General features: G+C 50.9%; 2 long non-coding RNA genes across 3 annotated transcripts in view; both read right to left on the bottom strand.

Moving 5' to 3' along the window:
- Positions 1 to 21,144, bottom strand: part of LOC112864334 (uncharacterized) — an 80,975-nt gene that overhangs the window by 25,695 nt on the left and 34,136 nt on the right. The window contains exons 5-7 of one of the 2 annotated variants that reach the window (XR_015248885.1): positions 14,221 to 14,788; positions 10,495 to 13,510; positions 6,756 to 6,908 (exon numbers count right to left, since the gene is read on the bottom strand). This is a non-coding gene — a long non-coding RNA (uncharacterized LOC112864334). The remainder of the gene's footprint in view (positions 1 to 6,755; positions 6,909 to 10,494; positions 13,511 to 14,220; positions 14,789 to 21,144) is intronic. The other variant, XR_015248884.1, reaches the window with a different exon arrangement.
- On the bottom strand, positions 6,920 to 9,299 carry LOC147582253 (uncharacterized). The gene is made up of 3 exons (XR_015248887.1): positions 9,071 to 9,299; positions 7,833 to 8,059; positions 6,920 to 7,737 (listed from the first exon to the last, which is right to left on the bottom strand). It is a non-coding gene; the product is annotated as an uncharacterized LOC147582253 (long non-coding RNA).

Raw genomic sequence — 21,144 nt, 5'->3', positions numbered from 1 at the left:
AATTCGAGTCCCACATCAGTCTCTCTGCTGACAGCGCAGAGCCTACTTGGGATCCTTTCTCCCCCTCTCTCTCTGCATCCCCCCCCCCCCCCCGTCAAAATAAATAAATAAACTGTAAAAGAAAAATTCATTTAAATACTTAGCTTAAAGTACAATCTGAAAACCAGGAAACTTCCGTGCCCGCCCTAAAAGAATCTCCGATTCCTCATATTCTCAGGACTGACACCGGTTGAAGTCAGACCCAAAATTTATTTCCACGAGTTGCAGAATTACAATATAAATTGAATTTACAGCCTTTCCATATTGAGCATGTGACACTGACAGCGAAAGAGTGGCATTCCAAAAGCTAGAATAAGACAGTTTAGATGACTTTCGATAAACGTCAAAATCTAGATTTATCTAATACCCTGGGAATTTTTCTCTATAGAAGCACCCTGTCCTTCTCTCCATGAGGAAACCCTGCAATACAAAATGACCACCATGTCATAATACATAAATAATTATGGGTTGATAGATTCGGAATATTCACAGGAAATGACTCTTAAAGAAACTACAGAAAGAACAGAACTGGACCTTTAAAAAGTCATCCCACCTAAACTTCTTAGTCACTTGGGTAAGCTGCGTCCCAGAGAAGCTCTGATCAGAACCTTCATCACTTCCCATCACTTTATGAAAACGAAATGGAAGCTGAACATTTGCAGGCTCAAGGTGAAGTCATCCTTATCAGGTCCACTCAAGGAAGGTCCCCTGTTTGTTCATTTCTTGAGTGTCATCCCTACCGAAAGTCCCACAGGAATGTGACATCAGCTTATCAAATGTCACTACTAACTGCTACATTTGATTAATGTATATTCCAGTCTGGCTTTCTACAGACTTAGTTAAAGGTTATACATTCTGATATATGCCCTTAGAAGGTAGGCTATCACCATCTGTGGAGGGTTCCATCACTCAACTTTATCATTTTTTAAAATAATTTTTTAAGCTTACTTATTTTGAGAGAGACAGAGAGAACACAAGCAGTGGAGGGGCAGAGAGAGAGAGGAGAGAGAAAATCCCAAGCAGGCTCCGCAGAGCCCGATGCAGGGCTTGAACTCACGAAACAATGAGATCATGACCTGAGCCGAAATCACGAGTTGGACGCTTCACCACCTGAGCCACCCAGGTGCCTCCCCACCATCACTCAACTTTAGCGTCCATAGGGAAAGTTGGCCTTGCCCATGATGATGTTTCAATGACTGAGTGGCTGTTATCTAGATAAAAGCACACATTGTCTCAGCCAGCTCCCCCGGACGCTGTCCCCAACATGATGCTGAAGCTGTCCTTCTTTTCAGATTTGCTCAGACTCGGTGTATTTTCCATGGCAATATGAGATGGGAAGCAGAGAGCACTATGGGACCTGCCCAAGGTCAGAGCCAGGATGGAAAGAGAGCAGGTGCATAGGATTCCCAGCCTATGCCCTTAAGCCCGGCCCCAGAGAGCTTCCCCAGTAAGGACATTCCTGGAATATCTCTTTATGATGTCCCCTCCTGTCTACTTCCTCTGCCACTGCCCAGCTCATCACTTCTCTTCTGAAGGTTGTCCCAATACTCTCTTAACGCCCTGTCTACAGTCTCCTTCCCACAGGCATTCTCCACAAGGGCTCCTGAGAGAGCTGAAATGTCAGTCTGACCTGCTCCTTCAACCAGTGGCTCTCAAAGGTCAGCAGAGTGAATTCCCAACAACGCAGCCTGCAGACAAGCCTTCCCGTCACCTTCCCCGCTGCTTTCCCACCTGCAAATGAGCCTACGTTTCAACTGGGCAGAATGGCTTGGAGTTCCTCAGGCACGGCAGATCTCACACGGAAGGTGTTCTCCCACAGAGATCTCACTGCCACCACCGCCCTGCCACCAAAATCTGCTTTTACGTGGCTTGCGCTAACTGCCACTTCAAGATTTGGCTCGCTCGGTGTCCCATTGCCTGGGCACCATTCCTGGGTACTTCCGGTCTTTCGGTTCCACCACTTGAAAGCTGAGCTCTGTTCTGAAGCCTATCCCCATATAGTGTACTTGTTTAGTGACAGAACTCTCTCCCGCTATGTGTGCGAGCTCTCTGGAACCATCTCTGTCTCCTACCACACAGTCTGACACTTACTTCACACTCAATGCTATTTAACGGATGGATGGATGAATGCAGGGATGGATGGAAGGATGGATGGATGGATGGATGGATGGATGGATGGATGGATGGATGCCTGACATGCTGTTTTCTTTTGCTGAAAAAAATTACCTCTTACTCGCCCTCCCCCACCAGACTGGATTTTTTTTTCTCGATCCTTCAAATTAGAGGATATTATCGCTTCTATCAGTCATAGTTTCAGAAATGTAAAGATTAATACTCACTACAAGCAGCAAATGTTTCATCCTTAAGGTGCCACAGGAATAACATTTGCTAATTTGTATTTGCATTTGAAATTGAAACACAAATTGGCACAAGAACTATTACACATCCCGGCTAATTAATGTTCTAAAAATGAATTATGCAAATCAACCTCAACAGGCCTCAGAAGCTCTTTCCCTGTATAATGAACGACTCGGAATGTGAACCTTGTTTCAGGGCTGATTCTGATGGGGCTGTGAGCGCAGATAGAAGCCGGGCTTTGGAACCAGACTCAGCCAGTTCTGTCTCTTGTAGCCAGGTGGCAGTCGGCCCGGGCCTCACTTTATCTACCTGTTAGCTGGGAATGAGAACGTCTACCGAATCGGGTTCCTGAAAGAGTCAGGGAAATGACTGTTACAGAGTTCCTGACTATTACAAGGAGCTGCCTCTAAACATTTGCCTCCTCTACCCTCCAGAGCGTCCTCCCTGCTCCCGCGCTGACCGTGTCCTGCCTCCTTCGCCAATGCCGGTCCTGCCTCAAACGTGACTATGTCCTCCGGATCCCTGAAATGGAGACTCCGCCATGGTGGGCTGTTTCATTTCCTGCACTAAGAATCCAGGGAGTGATGGGACAGCTAGCTTGGCCACCGAGTACGCCTTAGGCCTTGAGAATGGAATGTCAGAACAGCTGGGAGGAGGTCATGGTGACTGACTGGGGAGAAAGCAGACGGCAGGGAAATTCTGGGCAGCTGTCTGTGTGGTCTGCAGGAACGCCCCGATAACCTATCATCCTGACCACTAGCTGTCTCCTGACTCGGCCGGGCCTAGACCAGCTCCTGCAAACCCGTCCATACGACGCAAGAGCGTGGATCAGGGACATTTGCTCTAGAAGGACTTGTGGGCTTTCACTAGAGTCCTACTACAACCCCTGCAGGCGGGTCTGGTGGTGAACATGATGATTTGAAGTAATACATTAATGTGCTTCCAGGAGCCCAGTAAGAGCTGAAGGCTGGGGCAAAAGGGCAGGCATGTGACCATCAGGACAAAGCAAGGGCTCACCAGGAAGTCTCCCCGGCAGGCGAGCTCTAAGCTCTTTCGGCCAAGGCCATCAGCCTGTTGATTCTCTTAGTTTTTCAGCCATTCATATACACAGTGAGGGTAACAGCACAGGAGGAGCCCGACAGCCAGTTCCCTTCTGAAACCGCTACTGCCACATGTGGTGACCAGCCTGGCCTGGACGAGCCGAGTCCCCAGGAGAAGGTGGCACCGGCGACAAGACCAGGACTGACGGTTCCTGCCGTCAGCCTTCCACATCTAGGCTAGAGGACGTTCCCGATCCACTAGTGGGGGAAAGGGCAATGTAAACGAGCGTCACATGTCACCCGGGCACACTGCAAGTAGCTGGCCTTCCTGGGGGTCCCCGACACAGACAGGGGGTCAGCGTCTTCCTTTCTCCAGGGGAGATAATTTGGTTCCTTTCCATGTATTCCTTTGACTGAAAAGTTCACGTTCAAGGATCTCAAGTTAAAGATATTTTAAATAGCAGCAACAGAATCAAGAGCCATGTGTTCGCAGTCTCAGTACCGGGGACGTTTTCCTCTGATGGAGAGAGCTGATTCCCCCCCCACACACACACCCTGTACCCACGCTTATTATGTGGCTCAGACACACAAAGAATAGGAAAGCCTTGGGGTTTTCTGCGCTACAGAGTAGGAACTAGCTCTCAATTGACGTATTTAAAGTAGGGATTATAAAAGAAAATTAGAAAGTCTCGTGAGAGAAACAACCTCTAAATTATTTATGGTCAGCGCCATGTTGTTTTACGCCCAACCTTAAGCTCGGTCTGCTGACATGATGAAAAGCAGCAGCTTCAAAGCCAGACTTCCCAGCTTCAAATCCCAGCTCCGTGGCCGGATGTGCGTGTGTGTGTGTGGGTGACCTTGGAAGAGTCATTTTATTGTTCACTAAGCGTCCATGTCCTCAGCTACACAAGGAGGTTTACACCTGCGGCACGGGACTGAACTTGACTGAAAAAGCATCCAGAGTAGCTGCTACAGCTGCCACTGGAGGCAAGATCGCCTGGGACTGGACCCCCACTCCAGGACACTCCAGCTGAGCGGTTTAGGCAGGTGATTCTGCGGTGTCCCAGGGCCTCCACAGCCCAACAGGGTAATAATCGTACCGACCGCCTAGGATCCGTGAGAGTATTAAGTGAGGCTGCCATGATCTGAATGCCTGTGTCCGCCCAGAATTCATGTGTTGAAATCCTAACTCCCAAAGGTTTCCATATTAGGAGGTGGAGCCTTTGGGAGGTGCTCAAATCATGACGGTGGAGTCCTCTTGAGTGAGACCAGCACCCTTATAAAAGAGACTCCAGAGAGCCCCCTGGGACTTTCCACCGTGGGAGGACATGGCCAGGGATCAGCAGTCTGCAACCCAGAAGAGTGCCCTCCCCTGACCGTGCCGGCAGCGTGACCTCAGACTTCCAGAACTTTAAGCAAGTTATTTCTGCTGTTTATAAGCCACCTAGTCCGTGGCATTGTGTCACAGCAGCCCAAACAGACCAAAACAGAGTTAATGCATTCATACAGGGTCCGGTGCATGGTAAGTTCTTCTATGTTGGCTTTTAGGACCATTGATTTCTTCGGGCACTCATCGAGGGCACCCTCCATGCCAGGTCCTGTCCTAGACACCGTAACGCAGAGATTAATGGAACACCATGCTCAAGTGGTTCCGTGTTCACTGGACAAGATGGCACGCACACACAAATAATTCTAGCAGAGTGCGGGCTCCGCATGAAAGCCAGGCTAGAGAATTTCAGAGAAGGTGACATTTGAGACGAGCCTTGAAGGATACCAAAGTGTCCAAAAGGGCGACAGTGGGTTCCAGAGAGCAGTACCTGAATGTACAAGGCACGGAGGTGAGGACAGTAGGGAGCACAGCAGGTCCGGTGGGAAGAGGGGGCGGAGCCTAGAGGAGAGGTGTGGCCCAGCTTATACCAACTCTGTCCCAAGTGACTGGGAGCCAAGACACCTTGGTTTTCAACTCTCCCGAGTACCAGCTCCAAGAGTGTGGATTAACTTCCCAACTAGCAAAATGAGAATATTAAGGCATGATCCTTGGGGGCCCTCCCAGCTCTCAAGCGATTTAATTCTCACCAGACGGCAAACTTTCTGGGGACAGATTTCAGGACCTATTTCTCTGCTTCCCCTCGTGCACCTCAGCGACGGCAGGTTCGGTGCTCAAGAAATGCCTTTTAGGCTTTTGGAATTTTCTAGTCTTTTCTAGCTCAGGAATGTCTCGTTTTAACAGTTTGCTCACAAGCAGGTCTCCGAAAGCATGTATTTATAAAACTGAGCCCCCCAATCTCTAAGGGTTTTCTCATTAAAACAAATTGGAAGTGCCTATACAAATGAGGTCAAGGCTTTGAGAATTCAAAACCAAAGTGTTGGCCATCACCTGACTGGTCTGGTTCAAAGGACGCTGAGGTCCAGAGCCTCTTTGACAAAGACAAGCCAGGACTCTCCAGAGCAGACAACTTGGGAAATGTGCAAAAGGGGCTCCCAGCCCAGGCTCCTGCACCCGATAAAATTAGCCGAAAAATGATCTCCATGGCAACAGGAAATTTGTTCTTAAAGAAGGTTAGAAATAATGCCTTTGGAAGAAACTCCGCAGCAGATAGAATATTCTCAGATTACACATAAATGGTGTCTATGCCAACAAAGTGACGGGCCAGGCGGCTCAATTATCTGGATAATTTAGGCCTGAACCAGTGATTTGTAAAAGAATAGGAGGCTTTTAAAGTCTGAAGAATGGAATGTGGCAGGTATGGCCGCCAGGGCTCAGGCGAGGACATCAGAAGCCCTGCCTCTCCTCCAGAAGTTTTCTCTGCCAATCTGGGACCCGGAACAGGACTCGCGGTCCCGGGGCGTTGGTCTCTGCCAGCTACGTCCCAAGAATCAAGGAGGGGTGCACGGAATTGTTAGATGGATGGTCAGGAAGTCATTGGGTGAGGGTAAGTTCTGGAGGACCGATTCCAGCACAGGTGCCCAGACGTCCTTCTTTCTTTTTATTTTTTAATTTTTTTTTAATGTTTATTTATTTCTGACAGAGAGAGAGAGAGAGAGAGAGCACAAGCAGGGGAGAGGCAGAGAGAGAGAGAGGCACAGAATCCAAAGCAGGCTCCAGGCCCTGAGCTGTCAGCACAGAGCCCAACGTGGGACTCGAACCCACGACCCGTGAGATCATGACACTGAGCCACCCAGGTGCCCCCAGACATCCTCCTTTCTGCCCCCCCAAAAAAGAGACCCCAGATCCCCAGACCCTCCCACCCACTTTCTCTCGAACGCATCTCCGTTTTCTACACATCAGCCATCTTTCTTCTCTGCCCCCGCCTTTACCTCCTTTATTCCATCCTTCCTTGGAAGATTGAAAGGCATGTGGCAAATTGAAACCCATTCTGTTTTCATCAGTTTTGAGAGGAGACTGCTCAGCCTGGAGGACCCAGGCTGCTCAGGTTCGGATTCTCCAAAGTCCGGGCCTCGCTTCCTCATCTGTAAAAAGGGGATGAGAATAAAGGTGACTTCCTCATGGCACTGAGGTGAGGAGCGAATAAATCAGTATTTGTAAGCACTTCGAACAGGGCCTTGCACGCAGTAAGAGCTATGTCTGCATTTGATAATCCCCCCAAATCATTGAAAACACTCAAGCCACTACAAAAATCAGACTGGACTCTCAGACACGGAGGCACCCTGGCGGTTCCTGGGTTCAGATCTCTTTCACTGTGAATCATTAAGGAATCAAAATGCTGTGAAGTGCCACATGTCACCCTGCGTCCTTGTCATACAGATGAGAAACTGATGCCCAGAGATAGAAGGCGTCTCTGGGGCACAGAGTCCAGGTAGCCCCCAGGGGTTTTCTGAAGGAGACTTTCTGTCTTCCAGGCAAGCCCTGGGCATCTGCGCGGGGGTAGATCTCGGCAGCTCCCAGCCCCGGAAAGGCCTGGCATCGTGCTCTGCAAATGTTTGCCTAACATCTCGGCCTCCCCTTTGCTTGTGTTTATTTATTTACTCGGTAGTTTGCTCATTAATGAACGAAGGTATTCCTCAGGCAGAGATAAGGATCCCAAGGGCCCGTGAACTTTTCACGAGCTGAGCGGATAAGCTGTATCTCCAAAGAAGTTACAGCTGACAATTCACGTCGAGACCATCCGGCTGCCGGATCCCTCGCACCACGACGGCTCACGGTGTTTCCGCAGCACCAGAACCTAGCGCAGAATCCGGAGTGTGAGCATTAGGAGCCAGGTGGGAATCCGGGCTATGACATCGTTCAGCCTCGTGGGTTAGCCAAGTTACTTAACCGCTCTGGGCCAGCCTCTCCATCCTGAAGGGTAATAACATCCAGCACGTGTTGAGCATTTACTGTTTTCCAATTGCTGTGTTAACAGCTTCACGAATATTACCTCATTTAAATCTTACCATCAGAAAGGAGAAAACAGGGGCGCCGAGAAGGTATTTTCCAACAGAGTAAATAACGTGCCCATAACGCAAATTTACTTCTTGGTTAATAAGTAAATGGCACAACTTGGGCAATTATTCTCAGGGTCTTCCTGGTGGCTGTGAGAACGGAGTTTTATGATGCATTGGCTGGCCGTTGAAATCAGCAAATCTTACTTCCTTCGCTCCTCTGGGTTCCAACTACTAGACTGGATCTAGAAGAAAATGACCTTGTTTCCCCCCTCCCTCCCTTCCCTTCTTCCTCCCACCCTTCCTTCTTCCTCCCTTCCTCCCTTCCTTCCTTCCTTCCTTCCTTCCTTCCTTCCTTCCTTCCCTCCCTCCCTCCCTCCCTCCCTCCTTCCTTCCTTCCTTCCTTCCTTCCTTCCTTCCTTCCTTCCTTCCTTCCTTCCCTCCCTCCCTCCCTCCCTCCTTCCTTCCTTCCTTCCTTCCTTCCTTCCTTCCTTCCTTCCCCCTTTCCTTCCTTCTCTCCTCTCTCCTTCCCTACCTTCCCTCCTGCCCCCTCCCTTCCTTCCCTCTCTTATTTAAATCAAACATTTATCAAACACATTCTCAGTATTCCATACCAAGTTTCTTATTAGCAACTAAGCAAACAAAACCGAATAAGGCAGGAGCTTCACTGCCCTTAAGCAGCTAGCAGTCTTGTCTTTTGTTTTGCCAAGTTATCTAATTCCACGAAATGACAAAGATCCCCCCCCCAATAAAAAAGCTAGCCAAGATCCCAAATCTCCATATTGTTTTGTTATCAACGGGAGAAGAAAGAAGATTCATTTCTCGAGCCTCTCAATGGGCAAGGTGCTCTCCTATCATCTCCCTGAATTATTATACCCTTTGAAGGGTATTATTATGTTTCGTTTTTATGGGAGGCCTGGGCTGCTCATGGACTTGTCTGTCGAAGCCAAGATGGGCTCGACCCACAGTCCCTCCCCTCACCGCGCGCACACAGTTTTCTGTCGGCCGGGCTTCGCGATGTCCCTTCCTCTGGGTTGACATTGCCGACGATGACTCGTATATTTCTGGGAATGGTTTTCTCCCCTTTTGTGTGGGGGGGGGGGGGGGAATCAGTCTTCAGCCCCGCCCATCAGCCCCCTTCCTGTGCACGGTCACAACGGGCCCCTCCCACCGCACCCCTGTCTCCCCCTCCCCCCACCCCTCTCCCGCCCAGGGAACGCGCGGTCCCGGCCAGATTTACAGCCACTCACACAGCTGTTTCCAGCCAAGGTGAGGGTTTCCTCTTAACGGTGTCGTTTACAAGTCAATAAAGCCCCGGAGCCCCGTTTCCGGCAGCCGGTCCCACCTCGGGGGCTCTGTTGTCTCGCCCGGCAGTCAGGGTGCCCAGGGCCCGGCTGGGGGCCTCATTCCTGCCATAAAGACCTCCTCTCCTCAGAGGGCAGAGTTCAAAGCTCTGGCTCCCCAGGACCCCGGCCTAAACCGTCGGCCCCGCCCTGCTTTATGGCTCCCGCTCCCCTCCCCCGCTCCCCTTCCCGCAGCACAGAGCCCAGCCTGGGCTCTTATCTGCCCCGGAGATAAAAGCCGGGCTCTGGGAAGCCAAAGGCGAAGGCGCCCAGGCCACTGGCCCCGGCTCCCACCGCTCTGGGCTGTGTTTAATGAGCTCGAGGAAAGAAGGCCTCTCTCAAACCGCAGAGAAGACACTCCCTCCGGGGCTGGCTTTCTGTCTTCTAGGGGGAGGGCCGAGGGGAAACCTCGGCGCTCTCGGGGGCTCCCTGCCTCCCCGGAGGCTTCCCCAGGCCAAGGCGATAATGAGGTGAGAGAAGATGGCGGCTTAATGGGCCTGGGCCTGCAGAGAAGGGGAGCCCGTCAGGCCCGGGCCCTGCGAGCCGACGCCCCGTGGGGAAGGGGGAGCAAGTCAAGGTCACAAAGCCCTGGGATGCCAGAGCAGGGTCAGAACCGCCCCGGGCGTTCACTTAGGCACTTCTTCAAGCAAGGTAACCAGAGCACCTACTGTGCCCATGGCACTGTGGTTCACGCTCTGGGGTTGGGGGGGGGAGGGCGAAGCAGCCCCAAGGCTGCGGCCCAGGGATGTTGCCAGAGGCGAGAGGGTGCATCCTGACAAAGAATAGAAACCCGCCTGGAGAGCAGAGGGAAGTGAATACATTTGCTTTAAAAGGGCTTGTGCATTCAGGGGGCACCAGTGCAGGTGATTTGGGGTGGGGCGGGGCTCTGTCACTCTCCTGACAGAGGGGAAAGAGGTGCTGGCTGTCGCATCTCCCCCTGGCCTGTATCTAAACCAGAGACACCCCCCCCCCACACACACACACACAGCTTTCTCCCATCTGGTGGTCACAGGCAGCCCCGCGGGGAAGGCCGGGGTCATCTACTTTGTACCCACACGGTCCAGCAGGGAAGCCTGCATTTACCGAAACCCACCCCGGGAACTGGACTGGCCAGTAGGAAACACCACGCGCGTAAGAATTTAAGGGATGCGTCGAATGGCCTTGCCGCCCGGCAGGTTACACGTATACAAACAGCGAGTGCATCGTGCAGCCCTAAAGCCTGGCCCGGGGCTCGCGGCAGATGGTCGGAGTAAGATCGCCACTTTCAAGAGAAAAGGCTGAGGCCCGGGGAAGTTACAATGACCCCAGCTAACATAAGGCCATCACAGTACCTTTGCGTGGTACCAAAACGGTGCCCCTGGGGGGCGGCTGTGGCCCCGTGGGAGCAGGCTCCTGAGCAGATAGCCTGTGCAGAGGAGGTCCCCTTCCCTCTGGGCAGAAGCAGAAGCAGAAGAGAGCCCGGGGTGCACGGGGTATGGACAAAAGCATGTACTGGACTTCGGCCTGCTTGGTCAGGCGTCCTGTGCGACGCGAGGAGGCCACCCTGAGCTCTAAGAGAAAGTGTCCAGGCCACATACAGCCGAGGCAGAGAGACCGGCGGGGGCTGCAGTCAGGCAGAAGTGTCATTCAGCCCCAGCTCCGTGACACGACCCACTGGCACCGCAGCCGTGGGGAACTCACTCTATCGTTTCTCTGTGGACTAAGGCTAATAATACCCACCTCGCCAGGGTTGGCAAAGATTTAAAAGTAGATAGCAGTTCTTATTTTCCCAGCGCCTCAAGAACAGAAGATAAAGAATCCCCAGAGCCCTGGATGTCTTCCTTCCTTCCTCACTTGGAGACAGGTCTTAGCTATTTGTTTCCTGCCTACATGTAATTACAGTGCGAGGGCCTCACTCTCCAGGCCTGCTTTAGTGAAGGAGGAAGGAAGTCACTCAGGCCTTTTCACCGCAGCTCCCTGCTCGGAGACGCCAGCTGGGAATCTGACTAATCTGTGACTGCAGCCAACAACCCCCCGGCATGTTCCAGATCAAGGTACTGCACAGGCCATTCGGGACGGCTCTTGTGGCCACCAACCCACCACTGTTCTCAGGCCCGCCTTCCGGGACACCAGTCCTCTCCCACCTCTCCCACGGCCCTGTGAGTTTATGGCCAGGGAGAACGAGAGTCCCCTCCACCCACGCTGCAGAGCACCCCAGGGCCACTCCAGCCCTCGGATGTTCCCACCGTGAGCTGGGCCATGAGAACGTCCACAGCGTGTGTCCCTCTCTGCAGGGTCTGCGCGGAGTGCCGCATCGGAGAGCACTTGGCGAAAGTCTTGACAGAGCTGGGAACCCATCAGATGATGAAACTGCTTCGTGGCTCAACTCGGTGACACGGCGTATCCAGAGAGGACCGCTGGCTTTATCCAGAGACGTCCTGGACAGTAGCCATTTCCATTGAGTTAAGGAAAAGAGACACAACTCCTTGCAAGACTGGCTCTGCTCTATGACCTTGAACAAGTTCCTTCACACTCTGCAGCAGACCTTCTCCCCTACAATGGGGCAGTAGGAATATGTAACTCTCGAGGGCCCTTTTGGAGCTGACAGTCCCGGATGCTGCGATTCCGGGAGTTACAAAGGACCCTTGCCTAATCGGTGGTATGGATCAAAAGAGAAGATTATTTGTGAACATTGAGCTGCAGGAAAGGAGAAACGCCCTCCCCGGGTTGATGGCTGCAGGATTCATCTGGCTTCATCAGAAAAAGACCATAAAGCTGTTTTGCAAAACAGGTTGATTTCAATGAAGCATCTTGTGGATTGATAGACTCCTGGTCAGCGCAAGAAGAGTTTGGATCCTTGACAAGAAATGGTCTTTATTATTTAAAGTATCAACAGGGCAGAAAGATTCCAGTTAAGGTCCATGTGCACTAGGAGAGGTTATTTTAGCTAAGATGTAAGAGATTTACAGCTTTATTCCTCCCGGGCCCACCCAGTACCTGGCCACCATGTGCCAGACCCTGTGCCGAGGACAAAGAAACGACATACCTCTTCCCCCGCAGACTGGGTCTGCCAAAGGGACAGTCATAAAGAGGATAGTAGTTTACCACACGCCGTAGTTCCGCGGGGATCCACAGGCATGTCGAGCCCGAAGGTGGCTTGAGCAAGAATTAGCATCTCCATCTTACAAAATGGTAACCGAGGCTCAGAGAGGTGCATTCATTTGTCCGAGGCCACGCAGCCAGGGAGAGGAAGAGAAGTTTGCAAATTCTGATCTTCTGACTCGTAGGCCAGAGCTCCTTCTATCCACTTCCGTGCCTGTCTGCACCGGAGGACCCAAACCTGAGAGGTTATCATCCCTCAGGGACCCCTGCACGGAGTAGGTAGGTGCTCCACGAGGATTTGTTGGCCAACTGGGTTCTTGGCTCCACTACTCTAGACAAAGGCTTGATTGCTTCTTGTAAGCCCTTAATTTACTTCTCTCCAGTTCTTTCATACCGACTGTTTGTTATAGGATTGTGGCTTCTGCAAATGGAAAATCCTAAAAGACGTTGCTCCTGCAATCTCCTTAAGCCTGCTGGTATTCCAAGCACAAACCTCAAAACATGCTGCTAATTTCCTCCAAAAAATCGTAAGCATGTCTCTCCATCGCAACGGCAGGAAGACATAGCAGAGCCTTGGAATTAGGCAGCACTGGGTTCCTGTCACCGGGTCTCTCTGGGCAAATATTGGCCTATTTCAGCCCAAGGGGTCCAATCTATGAAATGGAGTTCAAGCTCCCCTTGAAAAGATGTTGGACTGGCCAGATGAAATTCATCAGAGCCTCTGCCACGCCATGGGCTTTTTAATGACGTGAGTGGCCTTCTCTACCCCAAACTCCTTCCACGACTGGGCTTAAGCAAGTCCATGTCCCATTTTCTTCTCCGTAAGAGTTTTTCCCTCATCACACTCTCTGGCCCACTGGTATTTCAGATCGACCTGAACTGATGACCAGAATTGGACCATCTGAATTAATGATGGCGAATTCAGAGCCTCCCGGATTATTCGGTCATCCTCCTGGACTCAGTCCGTTGACTGAGTGGCAAAGGTCCCTGCCAGCAACAGCATTTAGAGCAGGACAAGTGTGTACCCTTGGCCCAAAAAAACACTTCGTAATGAAGAATGGCTTCTCTTCATGGCTTCAGCTCTGACGACACAACCATAGGGACTTGGGGGACCCTTTTCATTGAGAAAGCACTAGGCTCTGTGCAATCAGAATCATCTTATCGGCCAGGCTCCATAGCTCCAGGATCCAGCTTGTGAGCTTTTTAAAGGGTCCCACAAAAAAAATTTGAGAGCTGACAAAAAAAAAAAAAAACCAAAAACTGGTTCTGAAACACAAAACAAAAACAGCAAAGTCAAAATAGGTAAATGTTTAATTAATTGTCTTAAAAAGCTAACACTATGTCCCACGCCACTTCGTAATTGTTAAATTTATTACTTGTGAGCATTTCATTGCATTAGAAAACAGTGTGGAGGTTATATATTTGCACGTGGCATGAATTTCCAAATAGATTGAGAAGGAAAAAAAAAAAGAAAAGAAAAGAAAAAGACCTTATGGTAAATTAATCAAGTTACCCATAGCTAAATAATTTTAAAAGCAAAACTGCAGAGTTCTTTTGAACTTTTTATAGCAAAATAACAAAAACCCCATAATACATAATATGGAACGAAGGAGTCCCGTCACATATGACAGGATGTGGGGCGGGGTCTCCGAGAGTGAGAGAACCAGGGTCTCCGGAGGACTTTCAAGGGTCCAGATCATCGTCTGCAAAGTCCCTATTACTTTCACCAAGAGGTAGGCACCCACCTAGACTGCCCAGACAGTGGTAAAGACTTTCAGATATTTGCTCACTCAAGAACTGGGTGCCATTTTCAAATGCCGGGCCACCCTTTTTCCCAGTTCCTTCTGCCGAGCATTCCTTCCGCTAATCAAACCCCGGTCATCCAGCTCTGAGGGAATGTTTACTCAGTACACACCATTCTAGAGTCAAAGGCTGAAGGCCACGCTAAAGTTAAAACATTAAAAAGGAAGTCTTACCTTTTGGGTCAGTGTTACAATTTTCTGGGTGTGGAATGTGACCCCTGGGGGGTTGTAATCACAGTAAGTGGCGACGTGGAGGAGAAGACAGCCCTCTGGGATTGAAGCAGAATATTTAGATCTGTTCCCCAGTCCACGAGGTGCTGACACTGCAGAAATTCTTTATTCCCTTCTAGACTTCAGTTTCCATGGCTGTAAAACGGGGGTGATGATCCCCACCGGGAAATTGTGAGCGGCGAACAAAGTGGCTTTTGAAACCCGAGAAGCGCTATACGGGGTCAGACGGTTGTGCACCATGTAGCCAAGATTTTTTTTTTTTTTTTTTTTTTTTACTTTAGTGCAACAATAAAGGACTCCCAGCTGAAATAATTGTAGCTTCATTGACCATCTTAACAGTTCGTACTGAGATTTAATTGTGAGAAGTTCTATTCCCCAACGATGGCCACATCAGCACGTCTCCTTCCCGGATGCTCTCCCTGCCATGGGATGGTCACATTCCTCCACTGAGAGGCGGTGTCCAGGCTCCCTCTACTCAAACCTGAGTGGCCCGGCCAGGTGCTCAATAGTCCTAAATGATAGGATAATCGTTTTATTCATTTATTTTTTTTAATTCATTTTGCTTATCTGCATTTATAAAATTTCCATAGCAAACATACCACTTCCCTCAAAATAAGTCATTTTTCAAAATGCCCCTCATATCCCCACCCTCTCAAAGCATCAGCAGGCATTGGCTGATATCTGACTCTCCATAATTCACCAAAATAACTGCTCGCCCCCAAATCCTGACAAGCTTATACCGGTGGACAGACTCCAGAAACCACCGAGGTCCTCGGCTGGGCAACACGAGTGAATCCAATGCTCGGATTCACCCATAGTTAGACCTACCAGCCCAACTGCCCCAAGAGTGGAGGAAGTTTTCCCGAGGCCCGAAGCATCAAGGTTTTTTTAACCAGGAGAAAGTGAAGCTTTTCATTCATTCATTCATTCATTCATTCATTCTTCGAATATTGGTGAAGCCCTGTGTGTGCCCGGCATGGGATACCTCTGAGAGCTGATGGAGGAAGGGCTCTGCCTACAGGCAGTGAAAAATACAAATGAAGCCGTGATCTGAATGTGGCATAAACGCCACGAGAGGGGTCACCTGAGGCGGTAAGTGGACGGAGCAGGTGCACTGGCCCAGAGGGGGAGATGCAGGAGGGCCGCCCGGATAACGGATGTAGTGATGGGGATTTAAGGAGTGTCAGCGTCAGAGGGCAGAATGCAGTGTGCTATAGCACACACGTTTATTCCTCCCTGAAGCCTTAGGTTGAAACCCTAACCCCCAGTGTGACGGGACTAGGAGATGTGGGCTTTGGGAGGTAATTAGGTCACGAGGGTGGAGCCTCAGAGAGGTCCCTTCTCTTCTTTTCTGCCCTGTGAGGACACATGAAGAAGACAGGCCATCTGTGGACCAGGAAGCTGGCTCTCACCAGACACCGAATCTGCCAGTGCCTCGATCTTGGGGGTCCCAGTCTCTAGAGCCGTGAAGGATAAATGTCTGTTGCTTAAGCGCCCTCCCAACCCCCACCAAGTCTATGGTAGTTTTATTGTAGCGGCCAGAACCGACTGAGACAGAAATCAAATGAGACCATTCTTGTGAGCGCACTTTGCAAGATGGAAATACGGGATGTGGTGGCCAGCCCCTGGCCACCCAGCCTCTGGCTGCTTCTGTACTCCAGCCGGGACTCTGATAGGGCATGAGGCTTCTGTTTGCCGCGTTGATGAGCACAGAAAACCTTGGACCGTGACACCGACACAGGTCTTTGGCTGCCATAGTCTCTCGTACTTTTATCTACCGTTCACTAAACAGGCAGGGCAGGAACAGCCTTTCTCTCTCCGAGGCCAGTGGCCAAGGTCCGAGATGCTGCTGGGGACACATCTCCCCTGCCAGCCTGGCCCGACCATGCTGCCGGCCAGGTGGGGCTTGTGAGACAAGTGCCCTTAATTTGTCCTGACGTCCAGCCAGAGAGAGAGCCAATCTTCCAGGGAGCACGGAGAGCTCATGTCCTCCCATTATCCACTGGAACTGAGGGTGGAGGCTGGAGCCCCACCCCTCTCCTGCAGCCGTCGCCCTGGGCGGGTGGCTGGGGACCCTGGCCTCAGCCACTCAGTCCGTATGTGTCCTTCTGTGTCACCGTCCAACATCACTAAGAGGCTCTTTCTAACAGAAAAGCCCTGCCATCCCCCCTGGGGGTCCTTCAGTGCCTCCCCTTGGTCCCTAGACCAGGAAGCCCAAGCTTGTCAGCCAGGCCCTCCGTCTCCTGCTCCTCTCCAGCAGCCTGGTCCCTGCCATTTGTTCCCCCCAGAGCCAATTCTGACCATTTGTTCCAGCCAGGCCCCAAATGGGACCCCATACCTTCTCCTTTGTATGACTCCTGCCAATCTTTTAAATCTTTGTTAAAGTGTCACTTCCTCCAAGAAGCTGACCCGGAACTGCCAGCCTCCTGCCCCTGTTGAGATCCCACAGATATGTATCATTTATTAATCTTGCTGCCTCGACGTGGCAAGACAGCGTTCTCCCACCTTCTGCCCTGCTTTTCCCCACCACGCCCCGGGGGCACCTGGGGAGTCTTAGGTGAAATGGAGACTGCAGCTTGTCAGCAGAAGTCTCATGAAACAAGACGGGCCAACATCGGCAAGGGGGGTTTCGTTCATCATGTAGACATTTAACTCCGAAGGCCCTGCAAGGGCCCCCAGGTGCCGGCAGGAGCTGGGATCAGACCCTGATGGTCCCTGTGATGCTCTTGCTGAGGGAGCCCAGTCGCCCCCCTCCACCCAGGGCAGGGCAGAAGGTGGAGGAAGCCCAGGAAGGAATCTTATGCACACACTAACTCTCCCGAAGACACAGAGCCTGGCTTTTAGAAAGTACCCCACTCCCCACAAAAGGGCCCCAGGAAAACCAGAGGTTCCTCCAAATTCTGGTACTGTCACCAAAAAACTCTGGGAAATAATTATTTGAATGAAATTTACCCCATTTCTTTTCCTCAGACTCTTTCAAGTCCTCAGGAGAATGGCGGCATTGCAAATCTCCAAGAGGGAAATTAAGTGTGAAAAGTAATTATGTTCATCTGGCCACAGTGTCTGATTTGGGGGAACACTTCTTCTTTGGGGGGGAACACCTCTTGATGAACCCCAGAATCAGTGTTTCACGGAACACAATTCAGAAAATGCTGCCCTAAAGATATTTATGAAGTTAAGAGTTCCCGAAGGAGCCTATCTCCCAATATCTAGATCTTTTAGAGAATTTTATTGATATTATTTCTTAATATATCATAAAGAGCCTGCTTTTGAGGCAGCCGTGTTTCTTGTTGATGACGCACACCATGTATATGAGTGTTTCCCTCATTACCGTGGTTACCAGGAAGCTCAGAATTGCGTCCTGGCCCACATCCAGCTACTGCCCAGACCTCTAGAGGGACAAATTTGTCTTCTTACCTTTATTCTGTTACTGTCTTGTCTCTTCTATTTTTCTTTTCTCTTAGCCATGATTCCTTCATGTATTCATTGTAAACCTATTTTACTGGTATGTCAAAACCCTCTCGAAAGAGAGGCTAGGGGTGCATAAATAAACGTAAACAACTGTTGTATTGTTAGCGATAAAGATAAGAGACACAGTTGCATTCCGAAGAAGAGGGGACTGTCCAAGAGACGTTGACTATTAGCTCTTTCCTGACCAGGAAACGAGGACCCAAGACGTGTTTCCTCTTGGCCTTAATCGTCACGTTTAAGTGTTTCTAGTCTCTAAAGTCAGAAGACGTGCCTCCTTCCCTCCCCCCACTCCCTTGAGAGACTGGAACAAAACCACCCTCAAGATCAAATAGATTACATTAATGACACAGAGAAAAGAGGATGGTCTGTGCCCACTCTCTGAGCTCCCCAGACAACAGGCTTTTGTGCTCAGGAGAGAGACGGGGGCCGGGGGGGCAGTTGACAGGCTGCATCCACTGGACAGGGCCTGCTGGACTCGCACTCGTGCCCTCCAAGACTCCGTGAGTTGGGTGGACGGAGGCCCTTTGATTCTTGGCCACTGCCCCCACCACTGAGGAACCCTGCCTGCCCAACACCCAAATAGCCACCCCCAGGGCCTTTCGAGGGCCCAAAGGAGAGGTGGAGTATTCAACAGACCCCACCCTATTCAAATATTCTGCCTCCAGACAAACTCAGGTTATCATCCCTTCTGACAACTTGACTGTGAAGTGACCCACATATGAGAAACACTCTCCCGCAGGCCTGTCTTCCCTGAGCCGGAGCTGGAGATGGTCACCCATAAGGCCCCTTGTCCCCATCTCTGGACGGTAGCCATCTTCTCCCCCTTTAGCGCTTCCCTCATGGATGGTGGCCCAGGAGCAGACCAGTGGCTGCCTGAATCCCCTTGGATTCTCCTGGGAGGCCACGAGCCCCTGGTGAGCTCTCTCTGCTGTTGTGCACACCCCCTCCCCCACACGCTGAAGGACGCTCCTGGGCAGAGACGCAATGGCTATGAAAACAGCCGTATTCATAAAAGCTGGGGAAGGTGCTGCTCAGACCCAGAGGGACAGTGGAAACTGTCCGGATTAGACCTTCCCTCTCGGACTCCATCAGCACAGCCGGTGCCACATCATTACCAATCTCCTTGGCTGTGCGTTCTAGCAGGTATGATGTGCTCCTTGAAGACTGGAACCTCGTGGAATTCACGACTCCATGATTACGCCGGGGCCTGCCTCTGAGTAGGCCTAACAAGTCCAGAGGAAAGGCGGTAAGAAGGGGGGAGAGAGAGTGAGGACTTCAGAGTTTGGGGAGGTCAGACCCTCTATTTTCATGACCTCCTTCACTCTTCACAAAAACCTTAAGGGTTTAGATGTTATCGTTAACCCCGTCTCAGAAAAGAGCACATGAGGCTCAACCGGGAAGTAACTAGTCAAGTTTGGACCAAGTTCCAGCCACTCGCGCGGCCCTGACCCTCCTCCGGCTCCACCCAGGGCTGGCCCAGGAGTTTCAACTTTATCCCAGAGGCAGTGGACCATGAAATCTTTCTGAAAACTTCGGAGTTGACTTTGCAAAGCGGTGTTCAAATTAGAATAGGGATTTTCCACCACGGAATTCTCGGCTTTCCGCAGAAGCTCCGACCACACATCAAAGGCATACTCTTAGAGCAGTTCTATTTGTTGGGCGCGTAAGTCAGAAAAAATCAGAAAACATCTAGAGAGAGAGATTCTTCCCCATTCTTCTCTACACGCAGGTTAGTGTCCTTCTGCGAATCCCAGACTTCATTCCACAGAAGTCCCCAGTTCTCCTGGGAGAAGAGGAAAGGAACTATCGGCCTGTCGGCCAGGTCAGCTCACTTCAATACAACAGACAAGGCCTCATTAGGCAGCCGTGGGCACCAAGGGGACCCCGAGGCCACAGACCCCATCCCTGGCCCACTGGGCACTAGCATCCAGACGGGAAGTTGGAGTAGAAATAAAGCGTTCCCAGGATCACCACGTGCAAGGAGAGGTTTATGTGAGGCCTGTGAAAGTTTGACCGACCCTCGGTTGTAAAAACTGCAAAGAGATTTATTTGTGGCTGTCCCTTCTGTGGGTGTCTGCTCCAGGGGAAACAGCAAATCTTTGTGAGGGACCTATTGGTTCCTGTGTATGGCTTCCTCTGCTTAAAAGAAGAAAAAAGAAAGTCATTTAAACTATTTAATTGGCCTAATTTGTGTTCTTAAAAAACGAAAATGAAAAAAAGCTGAGATTTTATGGGTGGTGTTACATTTTTAACGGGCAAGTATCCCAGGCCCATACTTTTAATTGGAAAATGTCAAACAGCTGGTTGTTTTAGGCTCGGAAATAAGAATGATACCCACCGTTTGCTTCAGGGCCACAGTTTACAAAGCGCTTCGTGTCAGAGACTTTTCTTTGCTACCAGCATGCGTGGAGATTAAATTATGATGGACATGTGTATCTTCACCATACTCTGTTCCCGAGATGCTTCGAGACAACCAGCAGGCTTGGCTCGCACAAGACACAGGTGTAAGGCCTCACTGAGGTTAAGCTCTATCACGGACGGGGCCGCCACGCACTTGGAGCCTTTCCGTGGCTGAGACTTTTCCGGAACGTAGCCCGTCATCCTGCGGTTATCTTAACGAGGCCTGGAAGTTCCGCCTGTCCCCACGCTTCTTGGCCATCTCTGGGGGACGAAGGGCCACGTTTGCTCATCTGAAGCCGGACGTGTCGGGACGAGGGCTGGGCCGGAGGCGGGAACAGACTAGCGTCCCGTCTTTTGCCAGCATCCTCCTCTCTGCCTCAGGCCTCGTCTCTGTCGTCCCTGTGCTTCCGTTTCCTCACGTGCGGAGACTGAATCCCGCCACGTCCCACTCTCAGCACCACGCCACAGATGCTGTGTGATCTTGTGCGAGAATTACAGGCATTACCGCACTATTGTTTTGTTATTGTCATAGACCTTGGTGTCCGCAGGCCCAGGCCCAGCTGCCAGCTCTATCTCTTGCTGTGAAACCGTGGACACGTCACTCCCTCTCTCTCGACCTCTAAGTCCACGTCTGTAAAATGAAGACGGTGCCCTTGGTCAGGGCACCTTGGAGTAAAGCCACCAGACGAGCACAAAATAGCGAGCTTGCGCTAGAATGTAAACCGATGCCCTGCCCCCTTCGTTGAGAAAGTCTTGCTGTGAAAAAAGCAAAACAAAACAGCTGGTCTAGACAATATGCTGAATGAGCAGTGGTGCTGCGTTAGCCCTTCCATGACTAAACAACATGATTCCAACGACATTCTTATCCTACTTATGAGATGAACAGGGACCTAGGAAGTGGGTTTGATTCAGAATTATTGCTATCCAGGTGGGGCCACTATTCTAATTAGCCCACGGGGCTTCACAGGGGACCTAACATGGCCCAGCATGGCCGCA

The sequence above is a fragment of the Puma concolor genome, chromosome A3 (assembly GCF_028749965.1).
Source record: "Puma concolor isolate L17-30 chromosome A3, mPumCon1.1.hap2, whole genome shotgun sequence".
Lineage (NCBI taxonomy): Eukaryota > Metazoa > Chordata > Mammalia > Carnivora > Felidae > Puma > Puma concolor.
Note: the sequence above shows the minus strand (reverse complement) of the source record. Positions and strands in the feature narration are given on the sequence as shown.